A 10113-nucleotide genomic window follows, 5' to 3' on the forward strand; every position below is an offset into this window, starting at 1 on the left:
ACGTTTATCGGCAGACAGGCTTCCCGCAGACGGGCCTGGGGTGGCCGACGGCAGCACACAGAGTGGCTGACAGCCTCTACGTGCTTTCCTGTGCTGTTGGATCATCGTCCGACAGGTGGCATAAGCTGTCTCTCCCGCTATCGCCTGCGCGGTTTCTTCCTAGACTGGCACGAATAGGAGGCTTCTGTCTCAATTCAGCAATGTGTTCGCCGCACCTGAAAGTGTCTGTCAGTTGCGCCGATCAAACAGTGTGGAAATTTCACGACGACGTCTCGCCTAAGAACCTTATGTACCGACTAGTCCGTCCGGAAAGCCGGCCGCGGTGGCCGTGCGGTTCTAGGCGCTCCAGTCCGGAGCCGCGCTGCTGCTACGGTCGCAGGTTCGAATCCTGCCTCGGGCATGGGTGTGTGTGATGTCCTTAGGTTAGTTAGGTTTAAGTAGTTCTAAGTTCTAGGGGACTAATGACCACAGCAGTTGAGTCCCATAGTGCTCAGAGCCATTTGAACCATTTGAACCGTCCGGAAAGGCTCGAGCGACACATCTCCTCTCTTTATTTAGAACTGTCCAAGCTTTGCTTCCACTGGCCGTACTGAAATTTTATAAACTTCTAATCTTGTTTGTATGTCGACTTTTATTGATTTTAAAACTCCATTGATAATTCCGTGTGCTATGTTGTAGTTTTTATGAGATATTTTCATCTACTATGTAAGACAATGCGTAGCTTAAGTTAACTGATCCCGAAGAGACCATGAAGGCCCAACTGTACCGACCAGCCGCCGTGTCATCCTCAGACCATAGGCATCACTGGATGCGGATATGGAGGGTCATGCGGTCAGCATACCACTCCCCCGGCCGGATGTCAGTTTCCGAGACCAGAGCCGCTACTTCTCAATCAAGTAGCTCCTCAGTTTGCCTAACAAGAGCTGAGTCCACCCCGCTTGCCAACAGCGCTCGGCAGACCGGATGGTCACCCATTCAAGTGCTAGTCCAGCCCGACAGCACTTAACTTCGGTGATCTGACGGGAACCGGTGTTACCAATGCAGCAAGGCCGTTGGCAGTGCGTAGCTTATATACTGAAAAAGCAAAATTGCTTTGTCACTGGACTGTCTATACAATCTTTGCTTCTGATTTTTTTCATTACGCGCTTATGTTGAACTCTTGACTGGGGTTTAGGTATTAACCAGTAACGCCTCCCCACACACACTCCCAATCCTTCCAAGAATCTTCTTCATATCTGGAAAACAGTTTCAAACGTTCGATTACTTTGCAAATGCGTTAATGCAGTATTTGACGTTAAGTATCTCCGTGTTTATGACGTCATATGTCCTGAATTATGTATCGTACAATGACATAATTTTGCAGGTACGTTGAGTGGTGTCTGTGGATACTGTACGAAAAATGCGTTGCGAGTAGAGTTAGTAGTAAAGAAATAATTTATTAAAATGTCATCCTTATGCTGAAATTTCACTGCACGAGCAGTGAAAATGCGGTATGCGATAGAGAATTTTCCTTTCATTATCGTAGGCAGTGGGGTTACCTGAAGTCGCAAGTCTGCCGCAATGGTCATAACTACTGACATGCTGTACAGTGCTGGTCACAATATTGCCCCTCAGCTACTACTTACTTTAGTTTCAATAAAACCCCATATCATTTCAAGCATCTGTTACAAATTTTACATCTTTACCTATATGATTCCATGAAGTATTGAATTTTCTATGCAGTAGCTTTTGTTTTTTATTTAATATGTTGTTTATTTAAAACGCAGAGTTAGTTTTGAGAAACCATTCCTCTTCAAATGCTCAAAACTCGCATTTTCACGCGTTTGTGTCGCTATTCCATGCTAACAGCCATACCATTGCGTCAGAACAGGGAGTAAACGTTAGTTTTCATCGAGTTTGTAACGAAAAATCATTTGTGAACGTCTAATGCATTGAAGAGCACCTAAAAGAACTATTTTTTCTTATTAACTTACAGTGTTGTGACATTACCGTTACATATCACCATGCAAGCCGCGCGGGGTAGCCACGCAGTCTGGGGCGCCTTGTCACGGTCCGCAAGGCTCCTCCCGTTGGAGGTTCGAGTGCTCCCTTGGGCATGGGTGTGTGTGTTGTCCTTAGCGTAAGTTAGTTTGTTAGATTAAGTAGTGTGTAAGCTTAGGGACCGATGACCTCAGCAATTGGTCCCATAAGACCTTACCACAAATTTACAATTTTTTCACTATGCAACTGAAATTGTAGGAATGGGGAGGAAGTGGTAAGGTGCTGGGCCGAAATTACATTACAGATTTTGCATAAAATAATTGATCACACGGAAATTCAAGCTTCAATATTAGAACCCAAAAACCTGGTTTTAACCCTCACAGAAAGAATAACACATCTCTGCACTTCATATTACAATTTCTGACGACGTCATGCTACCAGAAATAACATTTAGCTGACTGATGCTGATCCACATGGAGCCAAGTTACAAAAACAAATATTACATACTGACTAGAGCTCAGGAAAAGAGAAGGTGTAAAAACTTAAATGAGTTTGAAAGGCTCTAGATAACAACTATAAAATGACAGATCCACTTGAGCCCGGCCGGAGTGGCCGAGCGGTTCTAGGCGCTTCAGCCTGGAACCGCGCTACCGCTACGGTCGCAGGTACGAATCCTGCCTCGGGCATGGATGTGTGTGACGTCCTTAGGTAAGTTAGGTTTAAGTAGTTCTAAGTTCTAGGGGACTGATGACCTCAGATGTTAAGTCCCATAGTGCTCAGAGCCATTTGAACCATTTTTGATCCACTTGATATGCAAGTTAAATCCTGAATTGAGCAATGTAGCTGTGCTTAAGAAATTTTGAAGTAATCCAATTACAACATTTTCACTTGATCAAGCTGAAATGAACTTGCAGCTATAATACTATTATTAAACTTTGTAAGTGGGGTTATACCAAAGTTCAATGCAGTGAACAGATTTTAAAAAACGCAACAGTAATTGTATAAATTCGATAAGGGAAGAACTCTTAAAATTTAAGGCCTGAGTACACAAATACGAAATAACATTAGTCAGAGGCACATAGCCTTTCCAAAATAGTATCTATCTATAAGAGCCGATTTACCATATTACAAGGCACTCACATAAATCAGGTAGTTAAAAAAAACAGGAATGACAATTTGGAATTAAATACTAAATTTCTGTAACTAATAGTCCCCAAAGTACACAGAACTTCAATAGCGAAGTAATAATTACAATTGACTAAATTACAGCAGGATGACAAATAAAAAAAAAAAAAAAAAAAAAAACAGATTACTTAAGAGCCTGGCTGCAAATAATAGCAACCAGGTACAAGCAGCACTGTCAGATGGCTACTCCGTGCATTTTTTAAAACATAAGCCAACAATGTGGCCATCACATGCATTAAATAGAGCAGAACATTGTGATAGAAATACCTGAAACACGAATAAGTTCTTACGAACAAATCACATATGTAAAACACTGGGGAAGGCACTTACACTGTAAACAAGGACCGTATTACCGATCTCTCTTACACACGATAGCTACTGTCTAAAACTTAACTAGACCCGAGGTCACGACACTGTTAAAAACTTGGCAGGAGAGTAAATACATAAGTCGGAATTCGGATGTAACTAGGGCATGGGATAATATAATGAGCAGAATAATTCTCGCCTGTTTCTGGAGAACCTGGGAAAAGAGAGCCACCATACCACAGCTTGTCCAACTAGAGATTATATCGTGGCGACAGGCTATGAGAGTGAAAGAAGAACTGAGAAGGCTCCCACTATAGTCCCGCCACAATGTCACCAACTCATTGCGGGTTCTATAACACTCCACGTCATAGAATTCCAGAGTACCACACAGTACCTTGATTTATTCTTCAGAACGCGCACGCGTTCAAGTAGCCTCCCGCTCTCTGTACAAGAAACCCTCTGACGGGAAGTTTAAAGAGCAAAATACAACCAACCAAGGAGAAGGCGCAGCAAAACCATCGCAAAAACGATTTGCTACAAGCTAGTCGCCGACGGCTCAGCAATATAAATTCATCGCGCAGCCAGCATGTTTTTCCATTTTGACGTTGGTGGTTGTTGGATTCTGTGCTTGGAGAGAAAAGCTTGACATCCTGCTGGCGTTCACAAGGTGTGTGGCAACGGAAAGCCCATCCGTAGATCTCATTGCATTGACCACGCAATCTTTGTGGGTAGACTAACTTTGGTGTCAGTGTGAAAGCCTCACTCTCATCTCTCTGTTTGTTGGCGAGTGGTGCAAATGTGGGCAGTGACGTCACGTTGGCCTCGCCACCCTCTGAATAGGAAATATATACGATAATCTGGCGTTTCTGCGTGCACTATTTACACCCTGATGTCCCAGCGCCATTTGGAGCGTTGTCTCTGTTTTTCGCTCCAAATATATGATTTAACCGACGAGGTTGCGTCGATTCACTTAGCGCAAGGAACTGACGACCGACCAACCGAAAATAACGTGGTCCAGTCCAGTACCAATGTCGCGAAGGTAGTTGTGCTTCAGATATGCAGAGAGAGCGAAATTTGCTGTCTTTTCCCCGATTTTTCGAAAATTTTCTGACATTTCCCAGCAGACAATAGAACAGAATCATCCCTACACCTGTGATTTTTGAGAAATTCGAAGTTGAGCTGGAGGAAAGAACGTTTTGGGGAGTGGGAGACGGAGGTTCGAGCCGCGCGGTCGGACATCCAACAGAGATAGATCACAGCCGTCTGTGGATGTTTTGCAGCACTCTGCACACGGGGCATGGGCAAGATTTTGCAGACCGCGTTAGCGCGATCTGTAACCTCACAAGTTCCCTTATCATACGTTTTGGAGATGCAACCTAAGTTTCTGACTTAACCCCTATTTTAGTTTTGGTTCCTTAATCTTGCATCAGCGAGTTGCGCAGATGACGATCTCTTTGTGCTGTAGCCTCCATGCAGTCTTCCTTCAGTACTGTTCCTCCCACGATTTGTTACCTTCATTTGATGTTCGATTGATTTTATTTCACTTCTAACTTTTGTTTAACATCTGTATCATTTAAGAGGAAATAAGATTCTGCAAAAAGCCGGTTACTTGTTATAAATTTCTGTTTCATTTGGAAAAAAAAAAAAAAACAGATTCGGTATGAATGATATTCAACCCAGTGTCCAAAGGAAACGCGGCGGCATCGAAATCTGCAATGAGTAAACAATTTTATATCAATTATAAAAGTGTGCGATGGTCACACCGTACATTAGGCCTATATGTCGCAAGTTTTCAAAACCGCTAAACGTCAGGGGAAGACTGTAATTTTTCCCGAGCTAGTCGTTATATCAGTTTGAATAGGATTCTATTGATTACCAATAAGAATTCTCGTTTTTAGTACATACAGAAAACCAACAAGTACAGATGTCGTAATTGGAGAAATATCCTGTAATCCACAAAATTATATAAAACAGTTTCTTCAATTCTATGATGTAAAGTTTTGCGAACACCTTTACATAGAAGTGAAATTAAAAAAGAGTTGCAAATCTTAAAGCAAATAGCAGCTGAGAATGGGTATGAAAGTTCTTTAATGAACAAAGTTTACCATAAAATGTGAGAAGATTATGGAACCTATGAAAATCTCTGGTAAAAAGCAGGTGAAGCCTCAGATGTTATAGATAGACACCTAAGAAAAAATAATGTTAAAGCGCCCTACAAAACTAATAATAGATTGCAACAGAAACTGATACAAAATCTAGATAGTACAACTGATAAATTTGCAGAGTCAGGAAAATACACACTTAAATGAATGGAAGTGAAGCAATCTATGTTGGACAGAAATGGAGATAATTTCATACTATGTTTAAAGAACATATTAGTGAGCAGAATAAAACTGTATTTTCTCAGCATCTAAGAGCAGCTAAACATAGTGTGGGACATATCAAACAGTGTTTAAAAGTGATCCATATAACCGAAAAAGATAGAAAATTAGATCTGCTGGAGAATGTTAACATCTACTGCTATCACAAGAAAGAACAAGATAAAGTCTTAAATGATCAGACAGAAAATATATACATTTTTTGAAATTTTTAATGGTATTGTCTAGCCTTAGAGTTCAATTCCATTGAATATAGCAGTAGGTCAAGAGACATTACCATAACTATTACATTTCACAAACCATAAAGACCACAGTAGTCCTCTTACTGATTTTTTCGTTGCTTCATGGGCCCTTTTCATAATTATTTAGATTCTAAGTACCACAGGGGTTATGAATATTTTTAGATTCTTGGTATTATGTTCTTGTCACAATTCTTTTTTAATTTGAATATCACAGGGGCTTCATTTTTATAATCCCTGTGTATACAATTAATACATCATTATATGGAGAGATGGGGTATTGATATACAGTATGGCATCATCCTCTATGCAATTTGTAGCCTAGACTTTGGACTACTCTCACCAATCTAAATTTAGATAGCTGATCATTTTTTTTACACTTGTTCATTGTAAGTTACTGCTTTTTTTTTATCACTACATTAATTTTATATGGTGGTTAATATTTTTCTGACAGTAATCAAATATGCCACCTCTTAAACAGAATTAGGTTGTTGATACATATACTAAGCTTATTGGTCCTTTACTGTATATTGTACCGTATTTTTCTGTTGCAATAATGATCCAATGTATAACGTAGGCCAAGAGCTACGTTACACTAGAATAAGATTTTCACTCTGCAGCGGAGTGTGCGCTGATATGAAACTTCCTAACAGATTAAAACTGTGTGCCGGACCGAGACTCGAACTCATTACACTACATTGTGTCATCTGTGAATGATGCAATAAACAACCAAGACCTACGGCTGTACTTTCGACTTCGGCTTTCTTTAGTAGGTCATATTTAGCGACTTACAGAGCACATTGGTCTTTCACCGTATGTTATACTATACAGTGCCATACAAATTTTCTTAGGATAAGATATCTAATGTACTACCTAGACCTCATGCATATGGTCACAACTAGTGATATACAGGATGTTCCATTGATCGTGACCGGGCCTAATATCTCACGAAATAACCGTCAAACGCAAAAACTACAAAGAACTAAACTTGTCTAGCTTGGAGGAGGAAACCAGATGGCGCTATGGTTGGTCCGCTTGATGGCGCTGCCATAGGTCAAACGGATATCAACTGCGTTTTTTTAAGTAGGAAACTCCATTTTTATTACATATTCGTGTAGTACGGAAAGAAATATGAATGTTTTAGTTGCACCACTTTTTTCGCTTTGTGATAGATGGCGCTGTAATAGTCACAAACATATGGCTCACAATTTTAGACGAACAGTTGGTAACAGGTAGGTTTTTTAAATTAAAATACAGAGCTTAGGTAGGTTTGAACATTTTATTTCGGTTGTTCCAATGTGATACATGTACCTTTGTGAACTTATCATTTCTGAGAACGCATGCTGTTACAGCGTGATTACCTGTAAATACCACATTAATCCAATAAATGCTCAAAATGATGTACGTCAACCTCAATGCATTTGGCAATACGTGTAACGACATTCCTCTCAATAGCGAGTAGTTCGCCTTCCGTAATGTTCGCACATGCATTGACAATGCGCTGACGCATGTCGTCAGGCGTTGTCGGTGGATCACGATAGCAAATATCCTTCAACATTCCCCACAGAAAGAAACCCGGGGACGACAAATTCGGTGAACGTGCGGGTCATGGTATGGTGCTTCGACGACCAATCCACCTGTCATGAAATATGCTATTCAATACCGCTTCAACCGCACGCGAGCTGTGTGCCGGACATCCATCATGTAGGAAGTACATCGCCATTTTGTCATGCAGTGAAACATCTTGTAGTAACATCGGTAGAACATCACGTAGGAAATCAGCATACATTGCACCATTTAGATTGCCATCGATAAAATGGGGGCCAATTATCCTTCTTCCCGTAATGCCGCACCATACATTAACCCTCGAAGGTCGCTGATGTTCCACTTGTTGCAGCCATCGTGAATTTTCCGTTGCCCAATAGTGCATATTATGCCGGTTTACGTTACCGCTGTTGGTGAATGACGCTTCGTCGCTAAATAGAACGCGTGCAAAAAAATCTGTCATCGTCCCGTAATTTCTCTTGTGCCCAGTGGCAGAACTGTACACGACGTTCAAAGTCGTCGCCATGCAATTCTTGGTGCATAGAAATATGGTACGGATGCAATCGATGTTGATGTAGCATTCTCAGCACCGACGTATTTGAGATTCCTGATTCTCGCGCAATTTGTCTGCTACTGATGTGCGGATTAGCCGCGACAGCAGTGAAAACACCTACTTGGGCATCATAATTTGTTACAGGCCGTGACTGACGTTTCACACTTGGATGATGTCGTCCAGGATACTGAGCATGCATAGCACACTCCCGTTGGGCATTTTGATCACAATAGCCATACATCAACACGATATCGACGTTTTCCGCAATTGGTAAACGGTCGATTTTAACACGGGTAATGTATCACGAAGCAAATACCGTCCGCACTGTCCGAATATTACGTGATACTACGTACTTATACGTTTGTGATTATTACACCGCTATCTGTCACAAAGCGAAAGAAGTGGTCCAACTGAAATATTCATATTTCTTTACGTACTACACGAATATGAAATAAAAAAATGGGGGTTCCTTTTTATAAAAAACGCAATTGACATCCGTTTGATCTATGGCAGCGCCATCTAGCGGGCCAACCCCTAAAAGGTAGACGAGATTCGTTCTTTGTTGGTTTTTTCGATTGATGCTTATTTCATGAGATATTTGGCCCGGACACTATCAATGGACCACCCTGTATAAAGTCATCTGTCCTTATTTCGATGTGTGCAATTCTTTTCTTCCTCTTAATCAACTCGTATATTTGTCCTAGTTTTCTTCTGCTTCTCTTCCCCACAGTTTTACGAGGGGTGTTCAGTGTGTAATGCAACACTTTTTTAAGCTGGCTGGTTTTATTCAGGATTCCAATTCACCATATTATTCCCCACTCTTTTGGCTACAAAACCCTTGTTTTCAACGTAATCTCCATTCAATGCGATTGCCTTACGCCATGGTTCTGGGAAGGCCTGTACGCTCGATGGTACCACTCCACTGTTCGACGTCTGAGCCAATGTCTTGCTCCATCATCTACGCACTGCTTCCCGCGGAGTGCATCCTGCATTGGGCCAGATTGACGGAAGCCCTTTGTGATCTGCTACGTGGTAAGGAACCCAGCAGGCACACACCTTTCAGCACCGCAGCTGGTTACCGAGTGTGTCAGCACTACAAGCAGAGACGTTCAGTTGAGCAGCAAGATGTCTGATTGTAATCTGTCGTTCACCTCGATCGAGAGTGTCCGCACGTTCCAACGTTGCAGTAGTCTCTGCTGTGTGCGGCCGGCCGGCACGCGCGAGACCGAACAGGTTTGCGCGACCTTACCATGCTAACATACGAAATGTAGAAAAGCTGGAGGTGCAGATGGGCTTTACCCTGAATTTTTGGTTCACAGTGAACTGGTAACGCGAAATTGGCTAGATTGCCTTTTCAACGAAATTCTTCGTACAGCGACATTACCCAAAAATATTTAAAAGAGCAAAAATTATCACTATCAAACAGCCACGGAAAGATGGAACAGCTGCAAAACACTTCCGCCCAATATTTAACTTAACTGAGCTTACAAGCTATTGGAAAGAATGATTCTAAATCGAATCCAATATCAAATTCATGCTATGATACCACCTGAACAAGCTGGATTCAGACCTTATAGAAGCTGCTGTGAACAAGTGCCCTCCTTGACTACTCACATAGAATCTGGATACCAAAAGAAACTTAAAACTGGAGTAGTGTTCATTGACCTGTCAGCAGCTTATGAAACGGTGTGGCGCAAGGGCCTATTATTGAAATTTTTGAGAGCAGTACCTTGCAAAACTCTAGGCAACCTCTTAAGTAACATGTTAAGCAATAGGCGCTTTAAAGTACATCAAGGAGAAGAGAAAAGCAGATGGCACGTACTCAATAACGGATTACCTCAGGGCTCTGTTCTTGCTCTAGTGTTATTCAACCTCTACACAGCTGACCTGCCAAAAATTTCAATATGCAGATGACCTGGCAATTTCA

General features: G+C 41.6%; 1 pseudogene; it reads right to left on the reverse strand.

The window, feature by feature from the left end:
• Positions 1-939: 939 nt before the first annotated feature.
• Positions 940-1057, reverse strand: LOC126200056 (5S ribosomal RNA; annotated as a pseudogene).
• Between the last annotated feature and the right edge of the window lie 9056 nt (positions 1058-10113).

Source organism: Schistocerca nitens, chromosome 8, assembly GCF_023898315.1.
Source record: "Schistocerca nitens isolate TAMUIC-IGC-003100 chromosome 8, iqSchNite1.1, whole genome shotgun sequence".
NCBI lineage: Eukaryota > Metazoa > Arthropoda > Insecta > Orthoptera > Acrididae > Schistocerca > Schistocerca nitens.